Below are 22,834 nucleotides of genomic sequence, written 5' to 3'. Positions count from 1 at the left end.
CCAGGCTTATATCACAAGCTTAATTGTGACCTCACCCAACTTGCCTCAGAAATGGATGGCACTGTCTTTTAGTTGGTGTAAACTTGACTGACATCACCAAAACCCTGAGCTTATAAATGTATCCTCTGTATTTGTGTTACTCCTTCAACTCCTGAGAGCACTGCATGACTTTTCATGTATCATTTTAATGAACCTCATGCAGTATCTCTACAAGGTGGCTGTGTAGATCAGTAGAACTAGTTAAAGACAGACACTGAGGCAGTATTGGTGAGCACAGCTGCAAAGGGGAGAAAGTCAGAGAAAGACTCAGTTCTGATAAACATCTGAATAGTGCTCTGGCTTTTATTTTGAACATAAAAGACAAAATATTTGAGTGGCTTGATGTTCAGCATTCCAGATTAAAGATCATTTGTTCCTAATGATTCAGTTACATTGACCACACATCTGCAGGATAAAATCGTGTCCTGTAGTAATGGTTACTTTCATTATACATATCTCTCTTTGGGACTTATTGCACAAAAAAGGCTACTATCACACCCATGCTGTTATACTACTATTTATTTTGAATGAACATATGCATGTAATACAAGGAACACACAATTTGTAAGTTTTACTGACATCACTTGCTTTCTGCTCCCGATATGAAACTATTTAAACATCATTTATTTGCATAGACAAAGGTCATATGACCCTCATTTTATGATTCCTTGGGTGTTTGTGAAGAATTGCTGAAGAAGCCTCCCTGTTTACATGTCTGGGTAGCTGAAAAAAGGAAGAAAAACATTGCTTTAATTTTTTCCCCTATATTGTTACTTCATAAATTTTTAATAACATTATAACAAAAATTATTGTCAGTAAACAGAAGTTTCTATTAGTAAATAATCAGAAAGATCAGTAGCAAACTATTCTCTTGTAAATAAAGGACATTATTAATTTATTTTTAGTTAACTGCATTTGACTAAAAGTGCCTGGCAAAACCTTCCTGATATCTAATAGGGTTAGGAACTCAGCAGTAGCCATAATCCAACTGACATACTCTATTTCCATTTAAGCATATGATATAGAGAAGTTGTGCTACTAACTTTCAGAATTACTATAATTTTTGCTTTTATCCATAACAATGGAAACATGCTGACTCAGCAGGAATGCCCTCAGACCCTTGATTGCTATGCAGCAGCATACCTTACAGAGATATTCAGAAGATCAGCATGTTACAAAAATGACAAGTTTTCTGAGATGTATTCCCATTTGAAAGTATTCTCTTTGTGATCCCTAAAGGGAAAGATAAAAAACAATAAAGAAAACTTAGTATAGAAATGGACAGCATTTCTGTGAAAATTGAAAAGCAAAGAACAATCTTGTCAAAAAAACAGATTATATTAACCTTCAAGAATCACTGGGCCCCCTGGTGATGAAGATGCACCCTCTTGCAGTTTTCTGTGGGTATTAAGTCTGGGCTTCCTGACCCCCTGAAATTTCTTCAGAAGGACATCATATGGTGCCTCTAGAATTCCACCCTATCAGTTCTTCAAGGAAAAAAACATAGCATCCTCAGTTGCTCTTCAGAATCAACATTGTTTTAAAATGTGATTGTATTTTCTTATTAATCTGAGCTTCCTGTGCTATGTCCGAAGGGAAACATAGAACACAGAACGATGAAATGAGGATTAGAGAGAAAATGCAGAAATCTTTTATCATAAGTGTGATAGTGACAAATAAAATAAAATAAAATAAAACAAGTGTCAGTTCTTTCCCAGGTGGTTTTGTATATCTACTAACAAAATTAACAGTATAATAGGCTAGACACAGAATTACAAAATTAAAAAATGATTAGATGACAGCATGGCTCAGTCACTGGCTTCAAACTCCTCAAATATTACTGTAGGTATAAACATATGTTCAGTTTGGCTATAATTATCATTTTCACAATAACTACAATCATCATTGCATCAGCTATATGCATATAAATGTAGATGAGACCTTAATATTATCTTCAATAAGGTTTTTCTACTTTTTAGTATTGTTACAATTTTAAATGGTTTTATAGTGATAATTTTAAATCTTTATCTGAAGGAAATTGTTCCAAATGGTGAAGAAAACTGAATATGCAAACTTCATCCTGGAAAGGCTCAAACAATGTTTTTTAGCCTGCCTGTCTTGACAGTTGAATTTGTGTTTTAAGCTAATTCAATCTTCAGGAAAATTAAGTCAAAAGGAAACAACCTAGTCATTGTAGGTCATCAAATATTTAACAAATATTTACTTTCAGGAGTACCACAATTTAACAAACAAATTTGTATAAAATGTATTATTGGTAAGTAGACATATTGCTTAGAGATAGAGAAGAGAGGGTATTTATAATATGTTTTCCTCTACTACCAGTATTTTAATACTGGCATACTCTTATTCAATGTACCTTTCAGCCGATCCATCAACAGATACTTACTAAATGTCTGCTCTGACATGAGAAATATAACTGTCAGCCAAACAAATTTGCAGCCCTTAGGGACCTTATCTTCTAGTAGAAGGAGACACACAGTCATTGAACCAATATTAATTGAATTAGCATCTACTCTGTGTCTGGCACTGCTCTAGGTACTTGGGTTTTATCAGTGACTAAGAAAGAGAAAGATTCATGCCCTCCGGGAGCTTACATAAAAATATACAACAAGTAAAGTATGAAATATTACTTTTAATGAAAAATTTTTACTTTATATATTTAAGTATTGTAGGGGGAAAGAGTGGGGCAAAGGTGCGTTGAGTTTGGAACATATTGAATTTATGGTGCTTAAGACCTAGAATGAGGGATACTACTTTTTCCACTGGAAAGTTCCACTTTAAAAATTTACTTAATAAAGGAACTAGTATAAATAACCCATGGACACGGACAATGGGGTGGGGATTGACTTTGAGAGAAGGGGTGGGCTGGGTGGGGGGGTAGCAATGAGGGAAAAAGTGGGACAATTATAATAGAAAAACAATAAAAATAAAATTTAAAAAATAATAAATAAAAAACTAAAGAAGTTTGGTACCACTGTCTTGATTCATACTCAGGCAGCAAAGGTTTTTCACCATTAGTGAAAATGTCAACACAGCAAAAATAACTAATAATTTGATGTTATTATTTAAAAAATTACTTTAAGCATTTTCTCTGAATATAGAAGCCTGTTCTTATATGGGTAAGCAAACATCTTTTTGGGTAGAAGTGTCAATTCTTTGACTATCCAAACCATCTTGCTTTTAATAGCATTGATTATTGAGCATAAACATCATTTGTCCATGGTGTTTGTGTGAAGGAGGTTAATCTTCACTTCTTAAATTCCCAATGATAAAACGTCCAGCCTTGACAAATAGAAGAGAAAGCACTTAAAATCTAAGTCTTAAAAGGGTCTTGGACCATGACTTTCATAGCTAATTATTTCACATACCAGCAAAAATGTTTTCCAAGCTCTTAATTTAGAGTATTTGGTTCAACAAGTTGTGGACATCAAAGACAATAGATCACTGGATTTTCCTGGTATCTACTCTGTACTTTTAAAATAATTTACTTACGGGAAAGCAGCGTTGATTATTATAATTACAGTTTACAGTCAAATAGGTTTTTTAAAAAATTAGAACAAAGTTTAAAACACCCTATTTTACACAACATAGATATGAGATTAAATAGCTTATTATTAAATGTTCCAAAAGATTTCTCTGCATTTGGTGATGACACAAAACAAATAAAGATCTATGCAGTAGTTATCTTTTCTCTGTTAAGGATGTCAACTGTACAACAATGCAATTTGTTCTACTTTACTGCCTTTGGTGTCTTTAAAAGCATCAGTGAAGGAGATATTTCATATTAATAATAAGTATAGATGCCAAGGAGTAAAAATAGAATAAAATAGTTTACTTTTATCATGAGGGTTACTCTTTTACCTGTATGTTTTAAAGACAGATGGCCAAGACATACTTGCATAATCTGAGATACTATTTCTGATCCCATAGTGATCTAATCTAAACATTTGACTTCAGCTGAACTCTTTAATGTACATCTTCCTACTGTCCCAAATATCTAAAATGGGTAAGTAAGCACCAATTAATTAGAGAAACAAAATAATTTGTAGTTAAAGCACAAATTTCAATGTCTTAATTTATAAACTGAGAATAATAACATTTATCTCACATATTTTTAAGATGAGGATAAGATTTATTTGTAAAATATCCATTATAATACTTAGTACATAGTGACTACACGTCAACACACACACAATAAATGGAATCACTTTTGCTAAGCCACCTAACTGTTAAAGAGACAACCAGTCCCAAGATGAACTCAGTTGTGTTAAAGTCCATGCTACCGAACCTAGGTTTCATACCTTATCTAATTACTGTTTCAACCTCTCCCAAGATCATAATCCTAATCAAGCAATGTGGAATTTTCTGGCAAACTCCAATAAGGTAATCTGTGTTGTAGGTTCTCACCACCCCCATAGAAAGAAGAGGCAATCTGCATAATACAAACTTTTGCCATTCTCTTCCTTCTCAAAAGAAGATCTGGTGGTTTAAAATAATCCTTTTTTTTTTTCTTTTGATAACAGCTTGCCCCACCCTTCTTCTGATAAAAACCTTCCATTTTGCACAACTCCTCAGAGAGTAGTAGTTGGTAGATGGGGTGCCGCCCAATCCATCCCTGGCTTAATAAAGCCAATTACATCTTTGAAATTACTCAATTGAATTTTTTTAAAATAATACCATGAAAGCAAGAAGAGAATGGAGTGAAATGCTAAAAGTATTGAAAGAAAATACCATTAACTTATAATTCAATATCCAGTTAAACTATTTTATAGAAAAAGAAGAAATAACGTTTTCAGATAAACAAAATGGAGGGAATTCATAGCCAAGCAAGAAATGGTAAAAGAAGTTCTGAGAGAAGGAAAATGATATTGTTCAGAATCTTAGTATTACATAAAGAAAGGAAGTACATCAGAAGAGGAATAATGGGGATAAAACTATTTTATTTTATTTGTATTCTTAACTAATTTAAATATAATGGTTTAAAACAAAAGTAATGTAGTGGATATAGTATATAAATAATTGAATCAACTAACAGTAATATCATAAGGGAAATAAGGGAAGAAATTAGAATAGTCTCATAAGCATCCTGCAGTACATACAAATCAGTATACTGTTATTTAAAGGTGGATATAATTTTAAAAATTAAGAATTCAAATTGTAGGACAACAAATACAAATGTAGAAAGAAGTGGAATTCATATCTAAGTGGAAAATGGAATTATATAAAATAATTAGAACTATAGAAAGTAGAAAGAAAAGAAAAAAAACTGAGAAAAAAGTTACAAACATAGTAAACATATCATCATTCACTTTAAATATTAATGGTCTGAATACACCAGTTAAATGACAGAGATTGTTAGTTGAGGAAATCTCTGTACCTTCCTGTTAATTTTGGTGTACACCTAAAACTACCATAAAAGAATAATGCCTATGAATGAAATAATGAATGAATGAAAGCATGAATGAATGAATATAGATAAGCAAAACAACCAACCAATAAAAGAAATAAGCAAAAATCAACAATAAATACAAACAATGATGGAGATAATTCAAAGGGACACAAGAACCAAATGAAAGAGCTTCCAAACAGCCAAAGCTGAAACAATTTGAACAAAATAAAGAATATAATATTATAATAATTTATTAAGTAAATGTTCATGAGACCATACTGATATATTTAAATGATTGAGTAAGTAATAAGTGGGAAGAGGAAAACACTACACAGAAATAAAAAATTTTTCAAATAATTTATGTATATATCCTACCTACCCTCAAGCAGTTGAAACCTAATTCTACATTCCCTGGGTGTTGGAAGAGTGACTTTGTTCCAAAGAGTATAGTATGAAGCAGCAGCGGTGGGGCTGGAGGTCAGAATTTTCCAGTGGAGAGACCTGACTAGCAAGATCTTAGCCAGATGATCAAGGTCTACATTAATATTGGTAAGACATGGTGCTATTATATCTTTGATATAATGTCATGGAAATGACACTTTACCATAGTGATCTTCCTCCCCAAAATCCATAACAGCAGACAAATCTTAATAGAGGAACATTTTACAAAATACGTAACCACTAGTTCTCAAAACTGTCAAGATCATCAATAACAAGTGTGAGAAACTGTCACAGCTAGAGTAGACTAAGAAGCTACGATAACTAAATGTAACATCATATTCTAAAATGGATGCTGGAATAGAAAAAAGGCATTAGGTAAAAATTAAGAAAGTATTAACACAGTATGGACTTTAGTTAATAACAATATATCACTATTGCTTCATTAATTGTAATAAATGAATCCTGCTAATGTAAGATGTTACTAATAGGAGAAACTGTATTCTGAGTTTATGAGAACTCTGTAGTCTCTTTGCAATATTTCTGCAAATCTAAAATTAATAAAAATAAAGTTTATTTTAAAATGACCATAATTTTAGCAATGATTTTGGAATTTTAACAATATTTATACTTCTTACACTATCATATCTATCCATATGCTGAAGCTCAGAGTTGTCTTCAATTCACAGCTCTGTTGTCAACACTTCTCATTCTTTATTATGATGTATAGTCACATAATTAATAACTGTGAAGGAAGTAATGGGGAAAGATGACATTGGTTTTCTATGCATGGCACTAGTTTGCATTTAGATGATGATAAACTATTCATTTTAATTATTTTTATTTACTTACATGCCTTGATACCATTTAAAATTCTAATGCACCAAGGAGCCCTTTTGTCAGCTTGACTGGAAAAAAAAAATCCATTCAGCAAAATGAATTTGTGGAAAGACAAATATAAATTTGAATGAAATGAAAATTAAACAAGCTCTAACTTCTATTTATTAAAACTATGAATAAGTAAATGAATCAGTCTTACTAATATAATTCCTTATTTGTATCCTATGTTATTATGCCTGTAATAACATTGAGCTACAATTATGGTCATTTGTTAAAAGATTGAAGGCTGATGTCAGTTTGTCCTTGGTTTCCCTTGTGTGACATACCTGTTATGAATCAATAAAATGTAGCATTAAAATGAATAAAGACTTTTTAAAGAGTTTGGTTTTCTAGGTCATTTTTTTGACCAATGACCATGCATCTTCCTTCCTTAGAAAGAGAGCCGGAATGCATAATTTTTCAAACAGAGTCTCTTAAATTACATTAACTGATGCTTTTGGGGGAATTAAATAAGATCAATCACTCAATAAACTAATGCACTACCTATATACTCTGGGTTTGCAATAGATGATTTCCAGAATACTGAAACATCTATCTTATAGTTAAACTTTGTGAGAAATTGCTTAGATCAGAATTTATATGCAGTTTTGCAATATATAAGATTATGAGATTATTTGTGAATTTTGAGACATGAATAAAAAATTTAATCACTTAAAAAATTTGAGGAAATATTCTCTTTTGTGACTAGACATCCCTCTAACAGTCTTTTTCTAGAATAGATAGTACAACCGAGGGAGGGAGAAAGCAACTTGAGAATTTCTGTAGTTTAATCATTCTGATGATTTTTGAGCAATTATTTATGCTTAAAAAAACTTTTTCTTTTTGTGTCTTCCTATAATTTTCTTCCAGAGCTGAAAGAGTAAGTCCTTTTTTCTATGTAACAACCCTCTAATTATTTGAAGGTGATAGTTCTTCAGTTTCTCATGCTAAACATGATTATTAGAGACTTTATCGTCCTTCTCAGTCCTTGTGTTAACAATTCTCCCCTGTGATGCCCAGACAGAGTTCAACCAAACCACAAAAAGTCATCTTTACTCTCTTGTTCTGAAACCAATATTTCTATCAAAGCTATGTTCTCACCCATAAAATCTATTTTAAAATCTATGATTGTGTTCTGTGGTTTCATGGGTAAAATAATCACAAAGCCTCCCAATTTTGTGGGGTATAAACAGTATAGCATCAAATTTCTTACTATGTTTTTTAGAAAAATACCAAATAGTGCAAATGTGAGAAGGCCCATCTGGGTCTGTAGAAATGCAGATATGCCTTGTTTAGTGATTCATTTGTAATGTTTACAGGTTGATAATGAAATAATTTTGTTTCATTTAGTTATGCTTTAGAAACGCAGTATATTTAGTAATACATTTGTTATATGTCATTTTTTATATTTAAAAAATTTTAGTTCTGCTAATAATCTTATGGTTTCACATTTAGTGTGATAGTTGATTTACTAAATTAATAAACAATTGAAAGAAAATTATACAAAAGAATACTTTAAAAAATAATCTTACATTTATTGAGAAAAAAAGGACATTATCTTTTTAAGATCAGAGTCTCTCCAACCACAACTTGACTTCCAGCCTGTATAGGTCAGGGGTCTTAGTTTGTAGTGCTCTTGAGTTCACTGCATGACTTCTAAATGATGTTAATAGGAACTCCATAAAGAACTAAACAGTTGTAACTCAACTGTCTAATTATAGCCTCCCACTAATACTTGGCTTCTCACTCTGCCTTCTTTTATTCACTTAAGCAGTGATTGTCCCCTTTAATAATTGGAGAAAGCTCTTTACACGCATGGCTTTCAGGAAAAAGTCTATTAATTATATATAATGAATATGTATTCCAAAAGACAATGGATTTTAAAAGAAAACACTGCAGTTTAGGAATAGTCATAAGAAAATTAATGTGTATCATTCACTTACTATGTGTCCAGCCCTATTACAGTACCTTTACATTAATTCATTATTTAATCTTTAAAATCTCTATTACAGAGGATATAATTAGTATCCACTCTTTAATTCAAGGATACTGAGGCACAGAGAATTCAAGCAAGTGTTCAAGGTTACACAGCTACTAACAGAACCAGAGTTTATATTCCAGTAGTCTGGCTTCAGAACCTGGTTTTAACAACTACATAAGTTATCTTCTTGGAAAGAGGTGTTGTATTGGCTCTTGCCTAAGGTTTCTTTAGGAAAGGGAAGCAAATGTTTTAACCTCACCAGAAAAAGGCTGCCCATTTCCAAAGAGAACTCTGGAAGCTTCTTTCACTTGCTGGAATCAATTTCCTCTTGCTCTCTCAGAAAAAGGCACTCCCATGCCCCTGGCTCCTGGCTCCTTCACTGTGTCTCCTAACAATGACAAAGGCATCCCCACCTGGTTTCCCAGTACTCCCTCTTGTTCTGCTAGTATCCATTCTCCACAAAGATCCAAAATAGGCTTTTCAAAACATTACTCAAATCATGCACTTTTTACTTAAAGACACTTAGTGAATTAATTCATAACAGTTAACATAAAATCTAATGTGCTTAAAAAGCTTAGGTGACCCTATGTGATTTGGCTTTGCACACCACTAAGACTCTCCCACTTATAAAAGCATGTTTCATCTGCTCTGACATATATTCTATTCCACAAACATATTACACTTCTCCCAGGCCTGGAACCTGTACATCTGCTATTCCTCTTCCCGGAGTGCTCCTTTTCCAACTGTTTAAAAGGCTGCCTTTTCCTCATTATTCAAGTCTTATTTCAAATGTCGGTCATTCAAAATTGCTCACCTGCACCCAGTCTCATCCAGAGTTGCTTCCCTCAGTCATTACCAATCACATTGCTCCATTTTCTTTCTATCACCAGTTATTACATGCAATAGCTTATTTTTCTGGTATTAACAGTGTAAGTGCAAATCCCTAATACAGTTATAAAGACTATATTTTATCTACTCAAGGACTGTGGAGGACATTTATTATAAAGGAATATGTTTTCTCAGTAAACACCTTGAGCATCTAGGGAGCACCTCTTCTTCTCTTTTCCTCACTGGGTTCTCCTCCCATTATGTTCTATGATCTCTGGCTTTCTCCCTGCACCCACATCACTTGGACAGTGTTTTCTCAGATCATCACTGTTGGCAAGCTGAGCACATGCAGCTGACCTTGTGGTGGGCTAGAGTATTTATAAGGGCTTGTCCGGGCAGAATTAGGAACAACTTCTGCTGACACCCAGCTGCAACCTCAAAAGATGCTTAAATGTTTTCTTGTTAGAAATTCATTCAGACTTTTCTCTTTATATAATAAAGAGATAGCCCTATATTTGGGGATGGGAAACAAATGCATTTTTCACCTATCTTATAATTTTAATCCATTGACTGTAGACTTGGTAGAGGTGCAGAAACAGCAAGATGAAGAGCTGCTGAGAGCTCCTAAGGAGAAGATGTGAAGAAATCTCTAGAACAAAGATGGCCAGTAAGGAACAAACATCAAAGAGGCAGAGTGACTTCTCTGATAACATTGCCTAAACCCTTCAGAGTGTACTTCTGAATTTGGGGTGGGACTGGGAGTTGGAGGAGATAAGAAACAAAGAGTGAGAGTCTTCCCTTTGTCAGAACGATCCTTTGACCTAGCTTCAATATCCTCAATCTCACAACCCTGTGGATTAGCAAAATATCACTTTTGAGTTGGGTTAGTCCCTGCCAGCTCTTAAGTCACCCAGGACATCAAAAGGCCATAACTATCCCAAAAAACTGGGTTCTAGTACAAGTCTCAGTTGATATAAAATTCATCTCTGTTTTGAAGTTATTATATATCACATGATTAGGAAAAGCCTGAATCTGGAAATTTTTCTATACTATGTTACTATTATGCAATTTTCCTGATTAATTTTTCACATCAATTTTTTTCAATGAATTTAATATTTATGCCTTCACATATCCAGTCAGTAAGCATGTATAATGTGTTATGCTTTGTATTTGTTACTAAAGATACAAGAAAAATATAATTTTTGAGCTTTAGGAGCTCAGTTCTAGCATTGGAGAAGGCATAGATGCCAGCAATGTAGTGTGTTTAGTGGTTCTTAACTAGTTAGATGTGTGATTCAAGTGTTAGAAGAAAATATTCCTTAATTTTTAAAAGAAGAAAATTAGCATTTCCTTCAAGAATGAATGTAGGCCACGAACTAGAGAATTAGCAGGGCTTGCTATTTCTTAATCAATAGAAATTGCAAATATTTTTATCTTACATTACAGTTAATGCAACTCTGTTGAAAGTCTTTGATAATCTCTTATTTAAATTATAGTAGTTGCTAAATGCATCACTAGATATCAGCATTTAATGTGTTAGTAAAGGGGCATAATAATTAACTGCATCACCAATATAATTTAAAATATTTTATCCTATTTTAATGTTTGCTTATGTTTTTAATTTTATGTATTTTATGTTACACATTTTAGAGCATTATTCTAAAAAGTGTCCATAAGTTATAGCAGACTACCATGTCTCTAAGAACTTCTGGTCTATGGTGACATTGTAATCTTTTTTTTTCTTTACCAGACATTTTTGCATTGCTTTGTAAGAGAGGGGGAGAGAGACAGACAGAGAGAGAGAGAGAGAGGGAGAGATTGATGCAAGAGGAGAAACAATGATCAGTTGCCTCCCGTATGTGCCCAGACTGGAGCTCAAACCCACAACCTAGGCATGTACCCTGACTGGGAATGAAACATGTAAACTTTTGGTTTAAGGGATGTCACTCCAACCAACTGAGCCACACTGGCCAGGGCTGACAATGTAATTTATTGTCCCAACTAGGATACATTTTAAAATAAGGGGATAATAAGAATGTCCTTAATAATTATTAATGCATTAGTCTAAATACTAATAATTAAAGACTAGTTGAAACTATTAAGATATTTTTGGAGTTTACCTATCTTAACTCCAAAGTAAGTGATAAAATAAAAAGCATTGTTGCCAACCAACAAACATGAAGAATCAGAGACACGCATACATGTGACCTGAGTGAGACCACTATGTAAACTTACTTGAGTATCAGGCAGGTTGGTTCAATGTAGTGCGGCTGCCTGTTTAATTGTAGACCAAGGGATCACATCTCTACCATGCACTGATCATTTTAACAAACCATCTTTCAGTTATTACAATGGCATAATTTTAAAAAAGAATTATTACATATAAATATATTTTTTATATTTTTATTTTGATCATTTTTAGGTTTTGATTTCAGGACAAATATATCCTATTTATATAGAAAACAAACCAGTAAATTTCATAATTTCTGAACTCTAATTATATAGTTTTGTTTAATGTTTAATAGAGAGATGGATCTCCTGAAGAGCGTTCACATTAACTTAGTTAAAAATATTTCTGTCAAGATGCTAAACAACTGAGAACAGTTTCCTAGAGAAGAGAAAAGAATACATAGTTTTAGAATCACGTGGGTATGGGGTCAAATGCCATGATGCCACATATTAGCTGTAACATCTTGGGACAATGATATAATTTATTTGGACCTAATTCCTTCCTGCCTACATTACCTTAAAAATGGAGGGACACTTGAGGAGATACATGAATAACTCTTTAGAATTCTGTACAATTCTTATGAGATTGATATCCTATTACAAGTGTCTATAAAAATTATTCTTAAATTTTCTAGTACTTTAAAACACATCACCATTACTTCTTAGTTCTTCATGCTCAAAACTTTAGAGAGGCCTTTGGTTTATCTCTTCTACCAAATGTACTAAGTATTTATACCTCTTTCTTGACAAAGCTTAGATTCCTACACCACCACCCCTTTTTGTGGCATTTTTCCCAATAATCACAGAAATGCAAGTACTCATATCTCATAAATTATTGCAAACAGTTCCCAATGTATTTTCTCCCATAATAGTAGATACTATTATCCACATTTTTGTATTCTTGTATCATGTAAAAATGTATCAGCCTTATTGTTTATCACAAATTAATGATATTCAATCTGACTTTCAAATCTTAACACCAACTTATTTCTCTAGTCAAATTTGTAAACTTTAGTATTGGAAAACTATATTGCCAAACTCTGCACAGTACTTTTTTTCTGTTTGTATGCCTCATTTGTTGTAATTTAATTCAACTTGAACACACTGTGTTCCTCTCAGCCAATTTTGATTTTGCTATATATGAAAACTAAAGTTTTTCCCAGTTGGCCTATTCAAATCACTTTTATGAAAAAACCACCAGTTTTTATGCAAAAAATTTTATAAGATATGTGTTTGTGGTTGGTTATGTGATATAATAGTTACTATATGTGACATATGCATCAGTAAAATGGGTTGATGCAGCTATATAAGCTCCCTTAGACTCTCCGTTAGCACTGCATCTTTGCAGTTCAAGAGCATGGCCACTAGATGGTAATCACAGACCACATAGATTTTAGAAGTAAATTAACTAGACACCGATTTCAAAGATAATGCACAGTGAGAAACTATTTTTTAAATTTCTCGACCCCAAATAATATTTTCTACCTATGTATTTATCATCTATATAAATCAAAGCAATATCTAAATGATGTTTATATTTAAGCATGTATTGATATATATCTATATACACATTTGGATAATACATGAAATTGTTATTTCAATATTTTAATGCTTATGTGATTGATTATTATTTCATAAGTGCAAAGGAATAGTTAATTGTGATACAATACTCCTACTTTCCATTCCTTTATTATTCATCTAATAACAATATTACTCAAAAGGCATTTAATACTCATTGCATTAATTTCTTGCTTTTTTAATTAGAAATTCTTTGCCTTACCTTGGAGTACTACCTCAGATTGTTTGCTCATCATATCTGCAGACTGAAGTCCATACAATTACAAAGATGCTAGCAAGTTTTTAACCACTTGTCTTGTTGCCAATGATGTTTGAGGAATTGTAAATACAAGAATCATGAAAGCATTAAGTAAGTGAGATATTTACATTATATAAGAGATGGCATGTCTCACTGATGCCTCACTCTGCCTCATGGTTCAAACCAAATTAAGATATTTACCCAAAAGACAGTTGCCGTGCTTTTAAATTCTGGAAGGGGAGGCAAGGCACCAAATCAAAGTTTTGTTCCACCAAGTCTGCAACTTTTTCCTCTACCTATTTCTTGGCACACGATCTCTTTTTATATATCCAAGGTTGAATTGGCACCAAGTGAGAACTGGCCACACCCATCTGCTTTTGCGAGAAAATGGGGCTGACAGTCAAAAAAACAGGCTGACAATTAGAACACAATGTTATAGTTTATTTTCATATTAATTATAATTTCATACACATTATTTTATTGGTCAACTAGTTTTCAAATTCCAGAATGAAGATCCTGTCTTCTAGCTCATATAGTAACTAGCTGAATGTAGAAGAGTCCATCTATGCCTTGATTAATAACAAGAATATCAGTAGGGACTTTTACAAACCCCAGTCAATTATTCTCAAGAAGTTTTTAACAGTAAAGTAAGCCATTAGAAGATAATTTTGTCCATTTACTAGCAAAAAATCTTAATTTCTTATATTACCCATAATTGACTGGGATTTTTTTCTTTTTCTTATGCACCTCTTTTTGGTGGGGGGGGGGAATGAAATGAGACAAAGTAGGCAATTTCAGCTTCTCTTTCATAAAGTATTCTATTGATTCACATCAATAAAACTTGCTTTCCATTGGGAAAGAAAAAATAATAATTACCATTCAATGAATACACACTATGTATCCAGCATTGTGTCAAGCCCTTTATATGTGATACCTTATTGAATGCAACAACACTTTGGAATGAGTATTATAATTACAGATTATTGACTTTTTAAAGTGTTCCTCACTCAGCAACAATTCCAATGATATTGTTGATATCATTTTTCGCTCACAAAAAATAAATTAAGAACAATCACTTGAGTACTGTGGTAGACTGGCAAAACAAAAAGATAAATAAGTTATATGTTATCGTGGAGTTACATTTCTATTTATGTGTCTATTCAGATATACTTCTCTGAAATAAAACAAAATAAAATTATATTATCTAATACATCATGCCCAAACTCACTATGTTGTCATATGCATTTGCACACAATTTCAAAAGGTAGTAGATCCTGAAAGACACAATGGATTATGCAAGCAATTGTAAAATATTTACTGGTTCCATTTATTCCATTCCAAAACTTGCTTCTTATATTGATGACATTTGCATTCATGAAAATAATTAGTTCCAAATATAAAAAAACAAAACACCATTCATGATTTACAGATAGATATAAATGATTTCAGGTAATAAGATTTCTTTAATGCAAGTGAAATCAATGTAATGTCATGAACAGCAGTTCTAAATTCTAATTTTAAATTAAAGATAATTTAACTGGAGTCTTAACAACATGGGAAAAAATTCAAGTTTGTGAAAGATTTTGTTGTGTTCATTGCAGCACATATCAGTGAAACATCAATATAATTGAATATAATTCAAGCAGACATTCAATTAAGCCCCGAATGCATCTAGAATATACTGAATTGACAGTTTCATCAAAGTTACTGATACTTTTGAGGACATTAACTATATGGATAAATAGCTAGTGGTTCCATTTCCCCAAATCCTCTACTGTGTGTTATAATTTCAGTTTCTTAACTTCTCAGTATTTTTTTCCTCATGTTTATAAAAGAGGTTTGAACTAGTGCCTTTTTAAGGTCTTTTTAGAGTCATAAAGGTTTATGATCATTTGTTACTAAAAGAGGAAATCGTTTGATGGCACGTGGCTAGTTCCCCTCAAAATCAGAGGTATCATGTATCCAGAGTATGACAGGACAGGCGAAAGATTCTTTTTCATTTCAAAATGCATTAGGACTTTCCTACTATTAAAACAAGCAAGCAAGCAAACAAACAAACAAAACAGACATTTGTACACTATGGTCTGCAGCAGAATGAGAGACAAAGGGAGTAGAGGAAAGGATATAACATCCATTTCAGACATTTTATGTACCAATTGCTTCTGTCTTTTTCTTTTCACTCCATTCCTACAAATTATCTACACGCCAACATACGGTCCATTTTCATGGACAATTAGAGACCAATCTTTCTTATGAACACACAATAAATTTGCTATTTGTGGACCCAAAACTACAGAAATACAGGTTTTTAAATTTATATTATTTGAGAATATTAACATACCTATGAAGTTGGGATTTGTACTGAGGGCAATGTAAAAATATTAAATATTTTTTGTTTATTTTATTATTTTTTAATTGAAGTATCATTGACATATAACATTATATTAGTTTAAGGTGTATAATATAATGATTCAATACTTGTATACTTTGTGAAATTATCACCATACTAAGTCTAGTTATCATTTGTCACTATACAAAGTTACTAATTTATTTTCTTGTCATGAGAACTTTTAAGATCTACTCTCTTATTGTTACCATAAATAGTTAACTAGTTATTAGTAAGAAAGAAAGCAAATGCTCTCTTTGTTATTAATAATTAATTACCTATGGTAACATTAGCAACTTTGAAATATGCAATACAATAGTACTGATTATAGTCACCATGTTGTACTTCACATCCCCATGACTTACTTTGTAAGTGAAAATTTGTTTCTCTTGATCTGCACTCATTATCAGCCCCTACTGGCCCCACACAGACACTTTAAAGGATTTTTAGAATAATCACTCTGGAAACAATGTAGTAACTGGATAGAGAAGAGCTTATAGTTTAGCTCAGTGATAAAGGACTTAAGATAGTGGGAACAGAAAGAAATCCTTGGCAGCCGTCCGTCTCGAGAGACGATGGTGTAGCTTCTTAAGAGTATCTGCACCGCCGAGAATGGCTGTGCAGTCCGACTCGGGAGTGACACGGTATCTGTCTCCTCCCGTGTTGAATCGACATCTTGCGATGACGCTGGAGTGTCCTCTCCAGTGAAGCTGAAGCTACAGAGCCTGGGCAGGGTGATATGGAGGGTCTGCTGTTGCCCAAGCAGCAGACCCCCCCTCTCTTCGCAGCTGAAGGGTCCAAGGGAAAGACGGAGTCAATACAGCTTGGGTTCAGGTGCGCCGCAGGAGTTGCCGGTGTTGACTACAACGTCAAACCGCCTTAGGGACTCCGTCTCCGGATTTTCTGTCGGGGTTTACTCCCTTAGCCTTTCCCCTGAAGAGGTATGCCGCAAGGCAGCGGAGGTTTTTTGGAATCAGAGTTTTCCTTCTCTGATGTGCCCTGACTGGAAGATCGAACCAGCGACACTTAGCTCGCAGGCCGACGCTCAATCCACTGAGCCAAACCAGCCAGGGGCAGTAACTGGATAGAGAAGAGCTTATAGTTTAGCTCAGTGATAAAGGACTTAAGATAGTGGGAACAGAAAGAAATACAATGATTAAATTTAGAAGATAGTATAAATAGGAAACACAGCAAGGTTGCAGAAGGATGTGATTTTGCACTCGATTATCTCCACAGACTAGAATGTGACTCACAACCATCCAGGCTCAAGTGCTATTGTATTGGTTAAATAGGCCATTCAAAAGCAGGAGGGGGTTGTCATAATCATCTTTGCTTTGTGACTCATAGGTAGGAGTTTTCAGCTGCATATATTGGCCATCCATAGCCATTTAATTTCAAGGTTTCACTTACTTTCTGCAAAAATATATAGCTAAATTTTAAAATTCGGATTTTAATTATTTCGGTCCATTATCAAATACAGAATTACTAACTGGTAAAGAATTTAGTTATATTTATGTGCCATCTATTGATATGTGATTCAAAAACTTAATTACTGCCTTTATGACAGTATTTCTATGTGTATATGTGGGTGTTTGAATTAACTTTTAAAACATCATTACTCATTATAATTATATTTACTATAATTTTTTTTTAGTATTACTTGTCTTTGTGACTGTATGATGACTTTTGACATGTTCTAATTTTCCTTCCACAGAGGTCTAGAGCATATGTACCAGCTCTCTTATCAGAAATATTTAAGCAAAAGAGTATATCTCTTTGTGTGGCTACTTAACTATGATGTCCTTCTCTGCTGCTTTCATGTTATAGTGTGTTTCAATAAACAATGCTAACCTGTTTCTGCTGTATAGGCTCTGTGGTATTTCACAAACTGAGTGACTGATAATGTCTGCAGTCTTCAGTCTTCTCATTGGTATATTCCCAAAGTTTATGACTTTTCCTCTAGTGTTTCTCAATGAGTGTTGTAAGGCCCTTGAGCTTTCTTTTCCTTGCCCTTGCATAAATCCATTACTTGGTTGCTTATAAACATCATTTATGTATATTTAATAAAAGCATAGCTTTAGAGAGAGGCCCTTGCAGACTCACTTTACTCCATAAATTGTGAAGTTAATTTTGCTACATGAAAACCTGAGTTAATAGAAATTTAATAATTGCTTAAGTAAAGAAAGTATGTTAGTGCAACGGACCTTTAAACTAGGTTTTCCACCTTAGCATAATTTTATAAGCCATTCATTTTCTTACTGTGCTATATGTAAAATAGTCTAAGAGAAAGAGTCTAGCAATTAAAATCTCAGAGCTCAGGAGTTAGAGGGCTTGGATTTGTCTCAGCTTGGCCACTTAACATGCGTGTCAATATGGGCAAGGTGCTTGAGTCAGTTTTCAGGTTCCTTATCTACATATTAGGAGATTTTCATGCTATAGATTTGTATATGATTTTATGTAATTCTTAAAACTATATCTAGCACATAAAAAGCTTGAATAAATGCTAACAATATTATTTCTTGTATATTTAGCTACTTAACTAATGAGCATGCAATATTTTTCTTATCTGAATAATTTGATATTCCTTTGACTAAATAAATATTTCAGGTTTCAGGGACATAATTATATCAAAGTAAGTTAAATTTTTGTAAGTTTCTAGGTCATCCTGTTCACTCCTTTTTTCAACTTAGCAATGATGAGCAGTTTTCCATTTAGTTTTAAACCTCTATTTGTATTTAGTGGCTCTGTTATTTTCAGCAAGTTAATTTTAAGGTAAATGGTAAAAATGACTTTATATTAAATACTTCTTTACTCCATCACCTAGAGGTCAATTATAATTTTTAGTGTTTACCTCCCAAAGTAGCATTGGGTCCATTAGAAAACATGAATGTGGGAAGCAGTAAAATGACCTTATTTTAAAGATGTGCTTAGATGATGAAGCTAGTGATTATTCCAAACCTCCTTTGCAGTTTAGGTTTAGTTAACTAGGGTGTCTGAAACATATCTAAAATTAAAAATAACAAAGAAAAACCCATAAACTGAAAAATAATAAAATGCATCTTTATTGTATTAAGGGCTCTAAAAAAATACAAATTTATTTTGTCTTTGCATTACATTAACACATTAACTTTATAGTAGCTTTAGTATGGGTCACTTCTATTAAGAAAATCAAAATTATTATCCTTCCTTCTCTCTTTCAACATTTATCAAACCCATCTCTGCAATACACACTGAACAGAGATAGTAATAAGACATGAACCAGAACTCATAGCAATAATATGCTAGTAAGAGAGGTACACAAAAATAAATTCAGTACAATACAATAAAAATACATTTCAGACTTCCAGCCAAGATGGAGGCTTAGACAGACATGCTCCGTCTCCCTCTACAACTAGAGAGGAATACAACTACTTCAAAACAAAAGATAACTAGAAATTCCAGAAAATAAAACTACACGGAAGCCCAACGTATGAAGTTATAAACCAGCGGCGCCCTTTGGGCAGGTAAGAGTTAAAGAGGGCAGCGCCGTTTGCGGTCGCACCTGGGACAGCAGCGGGGAGAACAATCCCAGTGGCAGGGAGGACAATCCCAGCTGCAGTCGAACCCCGGCAGCTCGCGACCCCGATGCTGGGGAAAGCAGCCACCACATCGCCTTGAACGGGGGGGCGGGAGGACGGATCCCGGTCTCCTAGTGGAATAACTGTGTGAATCCATCTTGGACCCCCGCCCCCACACAAAGCGCCACAGCGCTGCGAAATAGGTTGCGGATCGCTGCCAGTCGCTGGGTTGTGACAAGTACACAGGCATTGCTTCCTATAGCTGGCCCAAGAAAACAAAACGCATCTGTCAAAATGAGGCAGACAACTATAGAAATCCCGGTGGCGCAGCTCACCAGGCAACAGATGAAGAATCTGACAGATGAACAAATAAGAAACCTGTCAGAGGCTCAGTTCAGGGCCATTGTTATCAGGTGGCTTACAGAATTAACAAAAAATCTGGAAAAAGATGAGAAAGAATCGAAAAACACTCATACTGAAAGGAACAAAACCACATACGAGACAGATGGCGAGGAACTAAAATCCAGAGTTCAAATCAACAAACCAGAACACAAAGAAGGAACAGTCAACCAGTGCAGAGAGAAAAAATGGGAAGCAAGGAAAATGATGAGAGGATCAGAAACCTCTGGGACAGCAATAAAAGGCCCAACATAAGAATCATTGGTTTGCCAGAGGGCGAAGAAGAAGAACTAGAAATTGAAAAATTAAGTGAAAATATAATAAAGCAGAACTTCCCGAACTTGGGGAAGGAAATAGACTTACAGGTCCAGGAAGCACAGAGAATTCCAAAAAAACTGGACCCAGGGAGAACCACTCCAAGACACATTATAATCAAAATGTCAAAAGTTAAAGATAAAGAGAGAATCTTAAAAACAGCAAGAGAGAAGAAAAGAATCATGTACAAAGGGGTCCCAATTAGACTATCAGCTGACTTCTCAAGGGAGACCCTGCAGGCAAGAAGGGACTGGCAAGAAATATTCAAAGTAATGAAAAGCAAAAACCTACAACCACGAATACTCTATCCAGCGAAATTGTCATTCAGAATAGAAGGGCAGAGAAAGTGTTTCCAGGACAAAACAAAACTGAAAGAGTTCATAAGATCCAAACCACTGTTATATGAGATGTTAAAGGACTGGTTTAGAAAAAAGAGGATCAAAACTATGAAATCTAAAATGAAAACTGCATCACAAGAAACAACAACAGAAACTAGGGAATTGAAACAAAGGCAAACTAAACAGGCAGCGAGAGTGGAAAAAGAACTATAGGTATGGGGAGCATATTGGGGGGAGGTCAGCAGGGAGGGGGAAGGGGGAGAGGGAGGGAGATGATATAGGAATTAAGGATCATGGTAGGAGGGAATGGAATAGACAGAGAGAGGTTGAGAAGAACTATATGCACAACTAATGGACATGGTCTAAAAAGGGGGGACAACTGGAGCGAGGAAGGCCACCGGGTGGAGGGGAGAAGAGTGAAGGGAAATTGGGACAAATGTAACATTATAATCAATAAAACACATTAAAAAATACATTTCAGCTATATAGAAATAACTATAAATGCATATCACAAAGGCACAGAAGAACAGAATGGAAATTTAATTTGAAAGGTCAATCTTAAATATGTAAGGATAGATTCTGGGAAAAACAATTCTTGAACTAAATTTAAGAAGAGAAAAGGACATATTAAATAATTCAGTGAAAAGAAGTGGAGACAAAGAGGTGAGGGTGGGGTTGACAAGAGAATCAAAAGCTTTCATAGGTAAAGATGGAAAGATGGTTATGTTCATACAAGTATATAAGTAGTTGCCAATAAACTTAGTACAAAAAGCACTAAATGAAATCCTTTTAATGATGTTACTTATGGTTGATTCTGGTTAAGTAAGATTTGTATAACATATTCATATTTCAGGGATTTCTAAATAATCTTACTTTCATGGATGGGAAGAATCAACATCATTAAAATGTCCATACTACCCAAAGCAATTTATAGATTCAGTGCAATCCCTATTAAAATATCAATGGCATATTTCACAGACCTAGTACAAATGCTTCAAAAATTTATATGGAACCAAAAGATGACTCTGAATAGCCTCAGCAATCTTGAGAAAGATGAACAAAGTGTGAAGAACCACAACACCTGATGTCAAATTGTATTGCAAAGTCACTGTAATCAAAACAGTCTGGTACTGGCATAAGAACAGACATATAGATCAATAGAACAGAATAGAGAGCCCAGAAATAAACCCAGGTCTCTATGGTCAACTAATATTTGACAAAGGGGGAAGGAGCATAACTGGAGTGAAAACAGCCTTTTCAACAAATAGTGTTGGGAGAACGGGCATGCAAAAAAATGAAACTAGAGCACCAACTTACACTACACACCAGAATAAACTCAGGATGAATAAAAGACTTAAATGTAGGCTGTGACACCATAAAAGTCCTAGAGGAAATCATAGGCAGTAATATTTCAGATATTCCATTTTGCAATATTTTCACCGATATATCTCCTAGAGCAAAAGAAATAAAGAAAAGAATAAACAAATGCGACTACATCAAACTAAAGAGTTTTTGCATAGCAAAAGAAAACATCAGCAAGATGAAAAGCAAACCAACTGTATGGGAAAACATATTTGCCAATGGTATCTTAGACAAGTGATTAATCTCCAAAATATATAAAGAACTTATATGACTTGACACCAAGAAGACAGATAATTGAATTTAAAAAAATGGCAAAGGACCTGTAAAGACTCCTCTCCAAGGGGGACAAACAGAGGGCCCATAGGCATATGAAAGAATGCTCAACATCACTAGCCATCAGAGAGATGCAAATAAAAACTACAATGAGATACCATCTCATACTGGTCAGAAACACATCATAAACAAATTAACAAACAAGTGCTAGAGAGGATGTGGAGAAAAGGGAACCCTAGTGCACTGTTGGTGGGAATGCAGACTGGTGCAGCCACTATGGAAAACAATATGGAATTTCCTCAAAAAACTAAAAATGGAGCTGCCTTTTGATACAGCGATTCCATTCCTAGGTTTATACCCGAAGAATCCTGAAACACCAACTCAAAAGAACCTATGCACCCCTATGTTCATACAGTGTTACTTACAATGGCCAAGTGCTAGACACAGCTTAAGTGCCTATCAGCAAATGAGTGGATCAAAAACTGTGGTACATTTACACAATGGAATACTATGCAGCAGAAAAAAAGAAGGAACTCCTGCCATCTGCAATAACATGGATGGAAGTAGAGAGAATTATGCTTAGT

General features: G+C 34.0%; 1 long non-coding RNA gene across 1 annotated transcript in view; it reads right to left on the bottom strand.

The window, feature by feature from the left end:
• Positions 1-340: 340 nt before the first annotated feature.
• LOC149999426 (uncharacterized) overlaps positions 341-22,834 on the bottom strand; it is a 280,815-nt gene continuing 258,321 nt past the window's right edge. The window contains exons 3-4 of the long non-coding RNA XR_016513400.1: positions 1,183-1,272; positions 341-762 (exon numbers count right to left, since the gene is read on the bottom strand). This is a non-coding gene — a long non-coding RNA (uncharacterized LOC149999426). The remainder of the gene's footprint in view (positions 763-1,182; positions 1,273-22,834) is intronic.

Source organism: Furipterus horrens, unplaced genomic scaffold, assembly GCF_987537825.1.
Source record: "Furipterus horrens unplaced genomic scaffold, mFurHor1.1.pri manual_scaffold_10, whole genome shotgun sequence".
Classification (NCBI taxonomy): domain Eukaryota; kingdom Metazoa; phylum Chordata; class Mammalia; order Chiroptera; family Furipteridae; genus Furipterus; species Furipterus horrens.
Note: the sequence above shows the minus strand (reverse complement) of the source record. Positions and strands in the feature narration are given on the sequence as shown.